The 14,203-nt window shown below is 42.0% G+C and overlaps 1 protein-coding gene across 4 annotated transcripts in view; it reads right to left on the reverse strand.

The window, feature by feature from the left end:
• ATXN1 (ataxin 1) overlaps window positions 1-14,203 on the reverse strand; it is a 212,745-nt gene that overhangs the window by 134,716 nt on the left and 63,826 nt on the right. The window lies entirely within an intron of this gene.

Here is a 14,203-nt window from a genome sequence, read left to right on the forward strand (position 1 = left end):
ACTTTTATCAATGGAAAATCGAGGGAGGGGTTTCCAGCTGCGAGCCCAACAAAAAAACAGGAGGTTCAGTCTAGTTTTCTCACTTGCGCTGCAAGAGCCATTTTAGCACCAGTAATAAAAGGAAAACTACACAAAGAAAAAAAGACATGACCTGAAATTATTTTATCATCATAAATGCTGCACTGCTCTTTATTCTCCAGTACAGTTAGTCTCACACATTGCCACAATCATTTGCTAGCTTAAACAGAGCTCCCTGCAAATAATGTATTTGTATTAAGGGACAATGTCAGCTAGAATTTCAGGGAAATGCTAAGAAAAAGTTAACAGTGCCACCAGTCAGATCTACTTTGTCATGCCCTTGCAGTTTTTACAGGTTTATAGCTGCAATGTCACAATTTAAAAAAATAAACCAAAACAAACCTAAAAAAACCCAGAACTAGCCTGACTGTGTCCTCTGCAAGAGGTGGGAAAATCATCCACAGGCAACGAGGGAAGGTAACTGGCATGCAAAAAGGATTTTTCCCAGGCAGATCTACATGGCTACACCTGGGAGTGTCATTCCAGCAGCCATGGTGGAGGCACAACTGCAGCCAGCTGGGTGCTTACATGAAGAGTTGTAACCTTAGAAGGTGGTTCTGAAAATGAGATCATTTGCACTAAGAGGATTTTCAAGCTAAGTCAACGGATAGATTTGGTCTGATTTAAGACCAGAAAAGACTATTAATCATACATTGGAACATTATGGCAGCACAGACCATTCGTCTTGGGAGGCACTTTGTATTAAGAACAACGGAGCTCACATAGATGTCCAGGAGCACTGCTCCACAAAGACAGGCTCCTTGAACATTCAAGCCATATACTGTACCTATTTTCACAGGCCACCAAAAAGCCCTGGCCACTACCATCTTCTCAAACAAAAGGACAGATACCTCAAAACCTTCAGAGACAGTTATCCATCCACTGCAGGTTCTGCAAGTGTCCCAAAGGCAAGAAAATGTCTGTCTTGCACATACACTGCCTGAGTAAGATGGCAGCGTCTTTAATGTCTCTGCTGAGAAAACCACCTTTAGATACAATAGAAATTGAGGCTGCTGTGACCAGAAGACAGAAACTACTACCACAAACACATATGTTTGGCAAAGCTGAAACAGGCCAAGAAGAGCACAGAAAAAAGGGAAATTAAAGAGTTGAGAATCAGATGCAAAGGCTGTCTGCTTAGACACAGAGAATACATACAGGTGTGTCTTGTTATAAAAGAAAAATAGCAGTCATCATCATCAAATAGTCTGAAGGCACCTGAGAAAGCATAGTACCCAAACTCCCAGATGGAGTATTTTAGTCTGCTGGACAACTTTTAATATTTTCAAAAGGCCACATAAAGGTCTCAGATACCAAAGCCACAAAAAACAGTGAGCTAGTAAACACCTGAGACTGACTGCTAGCATTCTCTGAATCTCTACCACAGACCTGTTACCATGAACAAGAGTTCTGGGGGACTAAAGTGCCAGACACCTGGTCATGCAGTTATCCCTACTAAGGTACTAAGGAAACAGGCCAATCAAAAGAAGATAAAAACACTTTCAAAGTTTGTGATGAGACTGGTGAGCAAGAGCCTTTGTTCCTAATGCCACAAAACTCAAAGTGAAGGAAAGGCCTGATCCAAAACTAAGGGGCAAACTTAGTGGACTCATATGAAATAACTGAAGGAAGCTTCTATGATCCTAGCAGACATGACCTTTACTATATATATGTATACTATACTGTATTACAGACAAAAGGGACAGGAGGAAATAACCTTGAAAATATTTATTCTCAGCTCCAAATCTAGAAATCAGAGATCACATTAATAAAACTCATCAAACAAATCTCCACATCATTTCTGATCACCACTCTACCCTGTCTAGGGTCTCTTCTTTCATTGTGGCCAATCTCTGAGAAAGACATCGGAAAAACAAACAAACAAACAAAAAAACCACCACCACACCCACAATCAAACCCAATAATTATAAGCCAAAAAATGAAGTGGGGAAAAAATATTTCCTGTCCCTGCAGGTAAAGCTGAAGTCCAGAAGCACTAGATTTGAGAATAATTAGAAATCAACAAGTTAAACAGCCTAACAAGGTCTTTTTAAGGTATTGAAAAAATTTAGCTTTAATCACAGTAATTTTTCAGAAATGTATGATATTGTTGGTGATTTAAAATGACTTTGTATTCATTTTTTAATGGAGAGTATATTTATTCATCTAATACACTATCCTTTCAAGAAAACTACCATACTTGACTACAAATACTTAATGAGGCACTAATTAATACTCCTATTCCTCCCCATTTAAAACTCCTTTGAGAAATAAGGTCAGAAACCTGGTTTAACACGCAAGACATTACTTGGAGGCGGAAGGGGAAGGGACCCAACAGGCACCTGTCACCCTTCTCCACAAAAGACTTTCTCCTTGAAAACTGATGCCCAACAGGGCAGTGATCCCTCTGGCTGAGCCAGCAGCTGATGCAGAGCCCTGCAACAGCAGCCGGGAGGGCACACTCGCCCAGCAGCACGCAACTCATCTCTGCAGCTTCTGAGGGGGGGAAGCAATTCTCCCACTTTTTTGTTTAACAGGATGAGATTCTTCTTTCTACAGGCACCTTGCCCAGGAGCACAGCTAAAGGGCTCACCCTACTACAGAATGCTTGAGAAGCTGCTGACTCTCTCGTCTTGCTTCTGCCGAGCTCCGCAACACCACGAGGGGCAGCTCCACCTTCCTCCTCAGCGCAAGGGCCCTGCTGGAGCTGTCCTACCACCTCGCCAGGGGCAGGGCAGGGAAGTCAGGTTATGAACACCTCCCAGAGCAGGAGCAGACATTTTGGATCCAAAGAACTGCTGCAGGTTTAAAGAGCAAAACCAAAGACTGAGAGCGAGCGTTTTGGAAGGTCTCGGGAAATTTGCAGGTGCTCACCCCAAGACCTTCACTTCTGGGCTTGCTCCCCATTGTGTATACTAATTGCAATTATCTAAGAGAAGCTCCACAATGGGAGGAGAGGAGGAGAGGAAGGCTTCCTTTTGGCACAGCTTCTTCAGAGTTCTAAGGACACATATGGCCTGCAAACACAGCGCAGGGGAGAATGTAAAATTGAGGAATGAGAGGAAAAGGAGAACTTAACAGGGAGAAGCAGCGTTGTTCTGGATCTGCTTGACTGGTATTTTAAATTAAGGAATGGGAGGTGTGGGGGGAACCCAACAAAAACCTCACCCTTATTTTAACTCCACATCTTAACAGAGGGAGGGACTGCAGGAGGGGTCCCATCTGAAGGAAGACCTCTGGGGAGCAGGACCTGAGAACTTCTGCCTCAGCCCCGCCACTGCCTCACCTCAGCCAGGCAGCAGGACCCGGAGGACCCTGCCCAGAGAGCAGCCAGAGATACAACAGCTTCAGGAAGTGTAGCACCAACAATTTCAGAGAGACGGGAGGGGTTTATTTCAGAATAAACACACACAGAGTAAAAAACTCCAGGGAGGGACAGCGTGTCTGCCCACAGAGTACAAGCAAGAATAGGAAGGTGTCTGAATAACACAGGTTCTGATTTGCCTTGCAGTGCCCATGTAGCCACACAAAGGGAGACACATGAAAGTCAGACACCCCCAAGAAGGTGCCTGTCCTCATGCTGAATCTTGACACCCACTTGTGGTCCTGTCTTCACACAGCTACCAAAGGCTGCTCTTCCCACTGCAAGGCATGTCGAGTTGCAGTAAATAAATAAAAAACAACAAAAAACAAACAATCCACAATAATCCCCAGCCATAATTTCTACACCATTATTACACAACAACTGCCCATAATGAGAGAATGAATTTATAACCACACACAAGCTATATTTACCAGTGGACTGGTTACAAAGCAAAACAGAAGGAAACCACAATACGTCTACATATTAGCTCCTCTGTGGTGGTGCAGAGCAGGGCTGCCCATGCAGATGGGTGGATCAGGCAGGTGAAACCCTGGCAACACCAGCCAAAAAGGAGTGCAGTCCCCTGAGGTTGGAAGCTAGACCCAACGAGGCACAAAGGTGTCAAAATGAGTTGAAGGGAAGCCACACAGAGGTGGGGCTAGAAAGACCTGTTTGACTCCACGGATAAATAGTTGGTCACCCAAACAAAACCAGTGGAGTCTCATCTCCAACTTTCCTAGCTTCCATAAATTTTGATCCCCTGAGGGAATCAAAAAGAAACCCACACAAACCCACAGAGAAAACAAACAAAACACCTTCCCACCCCACAACTAGAAGCAGAGCACCTCAGGACAGGCAGGACCCAGCAGGTGAGCTGTTGCTGTCCCTTGAAATTAACAGTCAACCCCAGAGAGCACTTTGCTCTCTTCTATCAACTTTAACAACTCACCCTCCCAAAATGTGTGTGATTCAACCCAAACTGGGACAGTGTCAAGAGGGGGCCTAACAACATCAGCAGTTGAGCCTCTGCTAGCAACTTCTTATCACTTGGGAGAGTTGATCTGAGTCTACCAGCCACCACACATTGCTGAGCTTAAGGGGTCTCCACACCTTCAAGCACCACATTTCAGGTACATTTAGCCACAAACTGCCCTGGAGCTTTGGAAGTTACTGTAAGTGCAGCTGGGCTGACAGACTCAAGGACAGGTACAGCACACTCCTGAGTGCTCCAATTCCTCAGCCTGACACCAGACAAGCAGGCAGCATCCCTGACCACCTTGACCCAGTTGCTCATCCCTACTTCCCCCCTGCACCACTAATTCTTAGGCCAGGGTGAGAGCAACGGTGAGCTAGATCCGGGAACAGATCCTGCTGAAAACATACCTGTTTTTTTTTCCTCTCCCTCTCCCTCTCCCTCTCTCTCTCTCTCTCTCTCTTTTTTTTTTTTTTTTTTTTTTTTTTTTACAGGATTATTTTTGACTTGGATCCTTTCCCAGACCCGGCTCAGAGCACAACTATACAATGCTTATGTCAGCACAAGGAAGCCATCTAATGAGCACCCAAAGGGAGGGCAGAACTGCTGCTGTCACCATCCTGCCCACCTTAATGATCTTGTAAAACAAGGGCCTATGGACAGTAGGTTAAAAAGTCACAGAGCTTCAGTTAACCTGCAAAACAACACATGCACAGGTTACCAACCTGCTGCCACATCAGGCTGATGAAACAAAACAAAAGCATGGGAACCTCCCTGGAGGAAAAGAAACCCATGCTCAGCTGAACCACAAACCTGATGCAGAAGAAGTCCAGACAGACAGGGAAAACATTGCTCCTTACTAGGTCCTAAGCAGGATATGCAATAAAAAACTCACCTTGTAAAACTACGGTATCTCAAAACAACCTGTTCTCTAATCTGTTTGGCTAGGCATGCTCTCCCTGCCCTGGAAAGACACCAAACAGCACAGCCCCAACTCAAGGTGGAAGCATAAAAGCCAGAGAGGGAAAAGACAATGGAGAAAACAACCCTCCTTGCCCTTGGACTATGGGTGTAAATGTACTGCAAAGTGTATCCCTAAACACACTTTAGGATGGAGACCAAAATCCATCACTACTAGTTCTGGTGGTTACACTGAACAGGGCCCTATTTGTTCTCTGGTGGCAATCAGTGAACCTGTCATGAAAAGAAAAGATGTGCTGGGCTTGCTATTGATTCTTGTAATTTCTGTCTGAGTACTATCATAGAATTTTGAAACGTAGCCCAAAAGGGCACTGTTATTCTGGAATTGAGTTGCTCTTGGAAGATGAGTCAAAAGCAGTTTCATGTACTTAGATCTCTTCTTGAGGTTGCTGACAATTTTTCCTGGCTTTACAGATACATTTTTCTGATCTTCAATGTATTTTCTTTGCCCTATTGCTGAGAGAAAGAGCCATACAAATTAAGAGAAATCTGACTATCCCAGGAAATTATATAACTGACTATGTACACAGATGGCTGTCAAATATGCACAAAATAAACTAACTGAAATAATATAGGTTTTGCCCCCTTCTAATAACCTTCATTTATACTCATTGTAGGTGTTACATGTAATAGCTGTAAGTGGAACAATTTCACACAGCACTTCGCATATTCAGGCAGCTATTTTACAGCCCCCTTGTGCAGCAGACAATTTCTATAGCCCACTTTGTATTACGGCAACAGAGCAAGACACCTCAAATTAAGCCTGGAGCAGTAACTGTTCCCTGGAAGCAGGGCTAAAACCATTAGTATTACACTAATGAGTGGCCATGTTCACAGCCAGACCAACTCTTTCTCCCCAGTAAAGTCTGGACATCACTGGCAGCTGGAAGGCAGAAGCATGTGCTTCTGATGGCACAACTCTTATCTCCCACCAGAGGCAACCAACAACACAAGCAGTGCATGGAGCCAACCCCTGTCCCAGAAAAGCCATCATTTTGGGGTGGCACTAGTGCAGGAGAGATGCTAGACACTACAAGGGATGAGCTTCTGTTTGCAAAGCCTTGGAAAAATGCTATGTAAGAAGTAAGTGTGTATTGCTGTTAGCACAAGTCTCGTGGAGCTAAGCAGAGGCTTTGATTGACAGCACAGCTCCCCTCCCACTGCTCATCAATGGGAAAGAAAAAACACTCAGCTGGAAAAAAAAAAACCAACAACAAAAACCAAAAAACCCAAACCACGTTCAACTCACACAATATCCAAACCAAACAATTAAAAGCAAAAAATGCATGCATCTCAAGCACTCGCTGTATTTTATGGTTTTTTTGTCATCGGTTACAATTCCCAAGATGTCAATAATGTGTGCAATGACAAATTAAGAGTACACAACAAGACCCCCAAGGAGGAGAAAGTCAGTGCATACCATGAGACACGTCATGAACACTCAGAAGATAAGAGAACCCAATGGGATCAAGTATCACTCAGCACAAGTCATCATATAATTGCATCCAAAACTGGGCCTGAAAATACATATGAAAACACATATTTCAAGCATGGCTAAAACAATATTACTGAACAAAACATATTATACAAATTCAAGTTTTACAACAAATTGTCTGTTATATCTGGAAAACAGAGAAACACAGCTGTCAAAAAGGATAACACCACCACTGACCTAACAATTTTTAATTGTTCATATTCAACATACATTCAATCATATTCATAAGCCAGGTATATCTGTAGGTAGGAAAAAATGAGGTAACAGGTTAATGAATTAAATGTAAATTATAAGGAAAACTCAAAGACATAAACAAGAATAAATTTGAGCTAAGCAATACAAAAATATTTTGTTTACACATGCCTGTGAACTTTAATGCAATTCCTACTTCATGTCTCTTGGATTACACCTGTCTGTGTTTCTTAAGACCTCAGTTTCAGAAGTTTATTCTTTTTTTTTTCATGCATGGTTTCAGAAGGACTGCTGTCTGTGTCACGGTGAAGTCCTGCCCTCCAACTCACACATTTATATTCCCACCGACTCCAACCCACTTACAGCTAACTACAAACACAATGGAAAATATGAGGTAGCTTGTTTCCTTTATTTTCCATTATTTTCCAGTGTTGTTTTAGGCTATTCATAATGAATATCAAATGAGTATTTTTTTAAATTACCAATTAGGACAAACAAAGGCTGTAATATTTTACAAATCTATTTGATGCAAAACACTAGATATGTCTTCTAGGCCTCAATTCAGTCCTTTATTATAGAGTTCTGACTTCATTCCATTAGTACTCTCAACAGCTTCTAAAGGTTAAGCAGAACCTTGCTCTAAATTAATGGAAGAAATCAATAAATTCATCAATCAACAAAAAGGAACTGAAAAGATAAATGACAAAACACATTCTGTTCTATTACTGTGGCAATCGCAAATGGGGTTTTAATTATTAATACAAATATCTCTAATGCATTAGTAAATGTGATGTATAGCATATCTACTTTTTTTTTTTTTTTTTTTTTTTTTAAATATCTTGGGTCCTAGTTCAGGCATGTGAGTCCTTGGAGCAACACAAAGGAGGCACCCAAATACTTTCTGGTATTTGATTCTACATACTCAAATGCCACCCTGCTTTGGATCCAGAATCCTGCAAGATTACTTACTCCCCAGCACTCTCTGCTGACAGCCACACAAGCTCACACAGCCTGTGACAGACCACATGTCACAAACATGGGGCAGGAGTACCTCTCCATCACACCTACCTTAGCCTACAAGCAAATTCACAGAGATGCAGCTTGAAAGGGCAAGCAGCCAAGATGTCCCACATCTTGCCATCCCACTGATAAAACAATGAGCTAGTGAGCATCTCTGGGAAGAGAAGCCAGAGTTTAAATTCTGGACCTGCCTTATATCAAGCCACTCCTCCTTTTTCATCAATATGTAAAACTCTGTGCATCTTCTGTACACGGCTCCCCAGGCTATGCCACTCTTATTCATCCACGCTATGTTCAAGCTGTCAGCCCAGTAGCTACGTGCAGGTAGTAACTATGACTCTCATCCCAGGAGAATGCTGCAAAACCCGTAAGTGAAATTTTGGGTAGTGGTGAAGTTTTTCAAACAATGACATAGGTGCACAAAGCTCCAAAAATTCTATTTTCATGTCAGTAGGGCTTGCAAAGGGTTAACAAAACACTATTGCTGATATTACTTATTAATCTCACCCCTCCCTTATTTAGTAATTTCCTCCTTAAGTCCTGGCATTGCTTCTCCATTTCCCTCACAATTTTGGGTTCTTTTCCTCCCGAGATTATCATCTGTTGGAAGTTCCTCCTCCCCTCCACTGCCCACATTCCAGTCTTTGTCCTGCTTCCCTACAACGCTCTGTATCTGGCCAGGCTCCACACTCACTCCAAATTTACTATTCTCCTGTTCTTTCAAGCTTGCAAAGCAAGTTTTCACTCAGCTGCCCTAGCCTGTTAGGACAAGGAGCAGTGTGTGGAAACTGGGAAGAAGAGCTCAGGAGCACCAGCCCCCAGAAGAGCCAGGCTTTGTCACTAGAAACCCAAGGTGGGAATGCACACCGTGTGTGTTATTTAGTTCAAAGGAGAAATGTTTCTGTCTAGGACGTCTGTTTGTATCTCAAGTCACAAAGAAGCTATTAGTACCAATAATGTGTCATTACGGGGGCGTCAGCAGAGACTCTGCAGCTAAGGTTAATTTGAGATGCATAATTTAAAGCAGAACTAAAACCCCTCCATTTCACACTTTAATTACTGAATTCCAATCATTCTTCAAATTTGACATAGTAACTCTTAAGGAGACACTTGCACTTCTTTTGGTTTGGGGACTTTTGGGGGGTTTTTTGGTCAATTTTAAGTAAAATGCAGAAAAAAAAATATCCAGATCTTCCCTTTACAACCGCTTTACCCTGTTTCCCTACTTTTCTTTTCAGCAGCTTCATACTTCACACATTTGTTCTGACATGTCAGAATATACCCAATACAGGCCACTTCTGCAATTTAAAAATAAAAATACTCAGAATTACAATTATCACTCATCGTAAGTCCAGGGATATTGCCAAGAACAGCTTACAACACTGCTTATCTTAAACATACCTCATCGCTTAGGTAGTAGTACCCACACAATTCTCTGTCCTCAGTATTTCTACTGTAAACATCCTGTTAAAATACATAGAAGACATAATCCTTGTTTTTCACACAGAAAACTGAGGCAAAGACAGAAGGATGCTGTGGTTCAACAAGTGCTTCAAGCTGGTCCAAGTCTTCCAAATTCACTGATAATTTGTTTTGTCAGGCAACTTTGCTGAGCACAGCTGACAAAACACAGAAAATAATTAAGCAAAATCTCATCACAACATGATAAAGAGGCATGATAGAGAGATCTTCATGCTGCTGAAGCAGAGACACAACACTTCTCTATCAAATGCCTTCTGCCTTTTACTGTGGATTCTTCAACATAGCTCATGTATTGTTACCAGAAAGCACAGTAACATACAGTGATTCTTGTCATCCGGCATAACTCTATTTTACTCTGAATTTTCAAAAAAAACCCCAAAACACAATTCAAGCACACTGCCCCCCATTCTAAAAATGGCAATGAATGGAATTGCACAAGGGGGGGGGAGGAAGGGAAAAAAAATTAATAAATCTTTGAGTCATTCGTTGTTATTCATCAGGATTTTGGAGCAGAGAATGGAATACCATCAAGATAAAACTGACAGCACTGTTTGCTAATCTCTAAGTCATGTCTATCTTTCATAAAGCCAAAAAAGCTGAGAAAATTTCTCTCTGCAAAATTCTAAGAATGACTCTTAAATGTTGTTAGTTTGTGGAGAAAAACAAACAAACAAACAAACAAAAAACTAAAGAAAGATCAAATAGGCACTTGAAATTAAACATAGGTGAGCTTTTGAATACTGAGAGTATTGCTACCTGTAAGTCAGATTGCTGTCACAGGTGTCAAGAGACCTGGGACCTATCAGGAGCTCAGTAGAACCCTACTGCTCTGTGATTTTTTTTCTTTTTTTTTGCCATATAGAAAATAAACTATCCTTAATGACAGACATGAACCAGGCTTTCTCACTAAGTACAGACCTGAATCTTTTTAGTCAATGGATTTTACTGTCCAGTTAACTCTGATGTAGCAAAGCAGATTTATTTTGCTGTTTGACTCTGAAGGTTTTCAGAACACCATGTCAAGTCTAACAGTTGAAATGGCTTCAATCAAGTTCTGCGAATAACACATCTATTCTGGCATGCCAACATACTATTTTTAATTGTAGCTTGTTGAATATATGATAGAAGAAGAACTACATTCATTTCCAGCACTGTTCCAACAAAGGCAGTGAGATAATCATGCCTCTGTATCATACATAAAGCAGTATTTATGCCTAGTGGTTTAGGTAATCTAATGGAAAGGCAGAAAGCAGTGATTCACTCCTTTTATCTGTTGCTGCAATATGGCTTTTGCCTATAGCAGGGCCCAAGCAGGCACACAGAGTGACTGGTTTCAAATGTTAATGAAACAGAGACCTAGCAAATGAAAAGTCAGTTGAAATGCCGAACAAACAAACAAAAAAATGGATTGCAGACGAGAAGTACTTTACAGAGCAGCGTGCAAATGCAGGCCTCTGAGGTAATTTAAACCAAATGCAGATGGAAACTGAAGTTGTTTGGTGAGTCAGCATAGTAAAAGGACACTAAAATTACATGTGAGAAAAGTGCTATCCTTTTAGCATACATACTGTATTTTATTCAAATTTACCAGAAACAAATTAATTGTCTCCTCTGAGACGTTTCTCCTTCGTCTCCTCTTGGACTCACCCTCTACCTTCCAGAAACAGATGGACTAGCTGTGAACTCTGATGTCTAGGACTTTAATTTCCCTTTCACGAAAATTTCATCTCCAAATCATGACAACAGTAATAAACAATCGCTGGCATGAACACTACTGACTATCTTCCAAGTTAGAATTACTTTCCTCTGGAAATGAAATTAAAAAAAAATAGTTAAAACAAAAACCGCAGAGAATCATTACAGGCTCTGACAATGATAAGTGCCTCACAGATTCTGCCATCCCAGAGGTTTCAGCCACCTACAGTTTGGTGCAGACCAAGACCTGAGTACTAAATACACTTACTATCAGTTAAAGAAAGGCTTAGTCTCTTATCTGCCTCAAACTTTTCAGAAACCATAGCTGATTTTAAACTTACAAAGCAATTTTCTTCTTCATTTTTATCTCATTCTTGCCTCATACTTTCACAAGAACGTAATTCTGTGAAAGCCACAACAATTGCTTCCTCAACAGAGACTGCCACTCTCTGAAGTGCTGAGATAGATTTGCATGGACAGACGTGGGTAGAAATGAATAATCTAAATATATCCACAATAGATAATGAGCAGAGTCTAGAGGAAAAAAAAAAAAAAAACAGCAACCATGTACTGCAAATGCAACCCAAATTGGAACGAATGCCTACAGTAGCAACAGCACAGTAAGAGCAAAATGTTATTGTACATGACTGGCATGCAGCCCATAATTACAAAAAATACTGCAGTATTCCACAGTTTCAGCGTAAAATATTATTATTCCAAACAAAGCAGCTGCAGTATCCTGCCCACATCAACCATGCCACACAGAGCCAGGAGAGGAGAGGGTGGCTGGCAACCGAAGAAGTCCCTGCTGCAGAGGGAGGGTCTGTGAGCCCTCTGGATGGCTTCTTCTCACACCCACAGCTCTCCCCAGTCAGGGCATGAAGGACTCAGCAGCAAAGGGCTTCCTCATGGGCTCCATCTGCCCACACCTCTAGCAGAGGAGAAGTGCATTTTCATTCAGGGTTCTGCTGCGCTGCGCTTTCTGCCAAGCTTGCATTTTCATAGTGTCTCAGATTAAATAAAACCTTCCACATTCCAGCTTCTGTGTGCTAACCCCCTTGTTATCCATACCCCCTCCAGCACCCTGCCAATATTTTTTAACAGTCAACTAGCAAGAGGCTCCCAAGCATCCACTGGCACACGCTGCTGTTACAGTGGCTATCATTCACCTCCCCAGAGAGTTGCTCTGCTACGTATCAGCAAAACAGGAGACGAGGTACACACAAGTTTATCAGCAATGATCTTCTCAACTGCTGTGTCCAAGGACTGCCAGCACGAGAGCACAGACCCACCAGGGCAAACAAAAAACCATGGAAAGCTGTAATTAAGTCTGCCTGCTTGCTGATCACAGACAGCACCCAAATCAGTAGTCTTAACCCATCACTTATGGAAATAGCACTTATCACATTTAGTTTCTACATGGATCATGAAAAAAGACCAGCTAAAGAGCAACATGTTTTCTCCAAATGTTACGCACTTGCAAAACTAGCAACCTGAGGAAAAGAAATGCAGAACCCCGAACAACAAGGCTATTGGAAAAGGAAACTCAGTTCAAATCATGGATACTAATTTCTAACTCAGGCTTCCTATACAGGCTGCACAGAGCCTGCGCTTTGCCTCGGCCATCAATGCTGCCTCAGGTATATGGCATCTCCCCACAGTCTGACAACTCTGAAATTAAATTTGAAATGCACAACATCAGCTGTTTGGGCAGTATCTTCTAGAGTTGCTCAAATCACCACGAAAACTGTTTTCATACCACCAACCAGAAAGACGGTGTTTTCAGAAGGGATCAATTTCACTGCCACACTAAATAGAGCCCAGCTCACCAGCACTTCTCATCTTTCCAATTCAGGTCTTCTCTGCCAAACACAAAGGGAATTCTAGCATTTATATGCAATATATGTGCCAATAAATGCAGTAATATATGCAGCAGATTAAAATACTGCATTTTTGTATCCTCATAAGGCATTTATTGGTTTATGGAGCATAATTCCACAGGGAATGCTGCAAATCTTTGTAGTCTGGATTTGACTCTCTGACGTATGTAACAGATGTGTAAAGTAGCATATAACCAGATGCCTCTCCAGTAAACACACTGCTAGAGACTGAAAAGCCGTAGAAATGTGGTGTCCAAGGCCAAAGGAGAAGGGGGAGAATAAGAAGAGAGTCCCGTATCTAACAAGGAAAGAAAAGTTCAGGCTTTATGAATTTCTTGTCTACAGTGCTGCAATTTTTCATGTCTGTAATTCAGCTATGGTGTCATGAGAGAGGGATTTTTAGGAGGTGGGGACTCCAGCCACTGTGGCCTGGTTTTCTCCATGCCAGGCTGATAACTGTGTTCCTTGGTGTCTGTGAAACTTCAAGGTCCTACCTCCAAAGCCTCCCCGCATCACTACAGAGACCTTCATCCGGAGGAGACGACTAACTCCTTAGAAGAAAAACTCCTTGGGCAAAAACCATATGGCTGTGTAAGGGGTAATCACTACAGAGGCCCCTCTCCACTCCCTCATTTAGTATGTCCTGGCCATAGAGGCGTGGAGAAAATGGCTTTCACAGGAACCCTCCTAAGGGAGAGGAGAAGAGTGGGTAAGAAAAAGCCAAGAACTAGTTTAAAAGCCGCAGTTTAAAACTTCCGGCTACTCCCACTTTATGGAATAAGTTAAAACCACTCACTACTAGAAACTATGTGAACCACTGACTTCAAATCTGGATCCTGCCTTTTGCAAAGCTGCTGGTGGGCTTGGATCTAAGGTTTTGGTTTAATTTCTTACCTGCTTCATACTGAAATGACTTACATGTCTTCTATAGCCTCACAGTGAGGAAGCACAGTATTGGCATGGTTCATATTTACATCACTCTTTGGAAAGCCGACGCACATGGTTTAAGGAAAGTGTTGGAAATATGACAGCTTTTGAGTATT

Source organism: Calypte anna, chromosome 2 (assembly GCF_003957555.1).
Source record: "Calypte anna isolate BGI_N300 chromosome 2, bCalAnn1_v1.p, whole genome shotgun sequence".
In the NCBI taxonomy this organism is placed as follows: Eukaryota; Metazoa; Chordata; class Aves; order Apodiformes; family Trochilidae; genus Calypte; species Calypte anna.